At 41.6% G+C, this 2,582-nt stretch overlaps 1 long non-coding RNA gene across 1 annotated transcript; it reads left to right on the top strand.

Moving 5' to 3' along the window:
- The first annotated feature begins 1,709 nt into the window (after positions 1-1,709).
- LOC121578192 lies at positions 1,710-2,582 on the top strand. Its single transcript, XR_006002745.1, has 3 exons — positions 1,710-1,999; positions 2,112-2,245; positions 2,352-2,582. It is a non-coding gene; the product is annotated as an uncharacterized LOC121578192 (long non-coding RNA).

Genomic DNA, 2,582 nt, shown 5'->3' on the forward strand with positions numbered 1-2,582 from the left:
AGCATAGTTCCCGCTCAGCCCAGTCAAAACTGTTCGCTGCTCTGGCACCCCAATGGTGGAACAAGCTCCCTCACGACGCCAGGACAGCGGAGTCACTCACCACCTTCCGGAGACACTTGAAACCCCACCTCTTTAAGGAATACCTGGGATAGGATAAAGTAATCCTTCTACCCCCCAAAAAAAAAAATACAAAAAAAAAATATATGGAAAGTGGTTTTCCCACTGGCTATAGGGTGAATGCACCAATTTGTAAGTCGCTCTGGATAAGAGCGTCTGCTAAATGACGTAATTGTGCCCTTGAGCAAGGCACTTAACCCTAATTGCTCCTGTAAGTCGCTCTGGATAAGAGCGTCTGCTAAATGACTAAAATGTAAATGTAAATGTAATTCTGTATTGTCTAGGGCAAAACTAAAAAATGGATGCAGCTATGGTGGTAACTAACTCATGGCTGAGTCTGATTTATACAGTGAACTAGGAGCAACAAACCGAAACGGCGTCACCGGCCTGAATCTAATCCAATCTGGAGCTACTAGTTTCCACTAGTTACCACATCCACAAAGTCAGAATATATCATACAAATATTGCATTTTGGTCTTAATTTAAGATAGGGTTAGGCATAAGGTTAGCAGTGTGGTTAGGTTTAAAATCACATTTTAAGAAGAGAAAAGGTAGAAATAGGCGGCCTTTATGACTGTGGCTGTGATGACCTATAATTACTTTATGACTGTGGCTGTGATGACCTAGAATTACTTTATGACTGTGGCTGTGATGACCTAGAATTACTTTATGACTGTGGCTGTGATGACCTAGAATTACTTTATGACTGTGGCTGTGATGACCTAGAATTACTTTATGACTGTGGCTGTGATGACCTAGAATTACTTTATGACTGTGGCTGTGATGACCTAGAATTACTTTATGACTGTGGCTGTGATGACCTATAATTACTTTATGACTGTGGCTGTGATGACCTATAATTACTTTATGACTGTGGCTGTGATGACCTAGAATTACTTTATGACTGTGGCTGTGATGACCTAGAATTACTTTATGACTGTGGCTGTGATGACCTAGAATTACTTTATGACTGTGGCTGTGATGACCTAGAATTACTTTATGACTGTGGCTGTGATGACCTAGAATTACTTTATGACTGTGGCTGTGATGACCTAGAATTACTTTTACCCGAGTCACTGCCCTGATGACACAGACTGCTTCAACAACGGTAATGTGTGTTATGCGAAAAGTTATATAAAAAAAGACTTAGTTTGATAAACTAGTAGGTTAATTACCCAGCCAATCAGATATAAGTAGTAGAGTTATTTTGGTTGTGACGTGCATTATCAAAAAGCTTTGTCCTTTCTTTATAACAAAATGCAATTTACCACTTGGCTGTCTATTTTATCACCCTGTCACAGGCTCTCCCAGTCAACCTAACCTCTTAAGATTGAGCAAGTACATTGTTTGAGGATTGCCTGCTGCAGTTGTTCGAGAGATGTCCAGTTTGCAGCCGAACATGGAACATACAGAAGACCAGCAAGGGGACCCTAAGCCTCATGCAGACATGCCCTCACTGTAAGCATTCCTATAAATGGAACAGGGAGGACACTTGAAACAGGTTGGTGACATTTGACTTGGTCAAAGGTCAAAACAGTTTCAAGTTTTCTCCCAATTCACCTTCATAACCTAGCCTGGTGGAACCAGCCTGATTGCTGTGTTTACCATTCTATTTCACTTACCCATATCATGATATCTGAAGTGAAATTGAAAGGTGAATGCAGCGACACGGTTGGCTCCATCATGCTAATAATAACCACCATTGATCATGTAATCAGTGCTCTGTGTGTGTGTTTGTGTGTGACCGACCAGTATCTTTGATGAGGGGCCAGGAGTTGATCTACACTGCCATGCCTATCAATGGGGCACTGGCAAAGATCTCACATCCAGCCTCACCTCTTGGCTGCTCACCAACGGTTGTCGATGAGGATACCAGAATTAGGTAGGTTTAGTCTGACATGTTCAAACTTCAACATAGCATATGTTTGTTTGTCAGATATCACTTATCCTAACTGCCATTGGCAATAGAACAGTGACTGTGTATGTGTTCACAGATGCATCTATGTAGCCAGCACTTGGAGACTTGCAAGATTATGTGATGGAGTCCTAACAGACAGGCTTGATACTGACGTCTCTGAATGGAGAGAGACCTGGCGGCAATCAAAACATCCACAATGTTGGACTGAAGGTGATTACTAATAATACAGTTCAGCAGAAATTTCCAGTATTTGCAACACCCTTTTCATTCCATGTGTCACTGATGAACTCTGCCTCAACTCTGCCTATTTCTACAGATGGAGAGGACTGTAGATGCTTTTGCCAGACGCCAGCCTCAGTCGTTTGATGGGGAGACCATAATTGGGTAGGTTTTATCTGATCAGTTCAAACTTCAACATAGTACCTGTTTGTTTATCAGATATTACCTATCCTAACTGCCATTAGTAATAGAACAGTTACTATGTGTTCACATGTATGGAGCCATCACATGGAAACTTGCAAGATGATGTGATGAAGTCCAGACTGAA

The sequence above is a fragment of the Coregonus clupeaformis genome, chromosome 12, assembly GCF_020615455.1.
Source record: "Coregonus clupeaformis isolate EN_2021a chromosome 12, ASM2061545v1, whole genome shotgun sequence".
Lineage (NCBI taxonomy): Eukaryota > Metazoa > Chordata > Actinopteri > Salmoniformes > Salmonidae > Coregonus > Coregonus clupeaformis.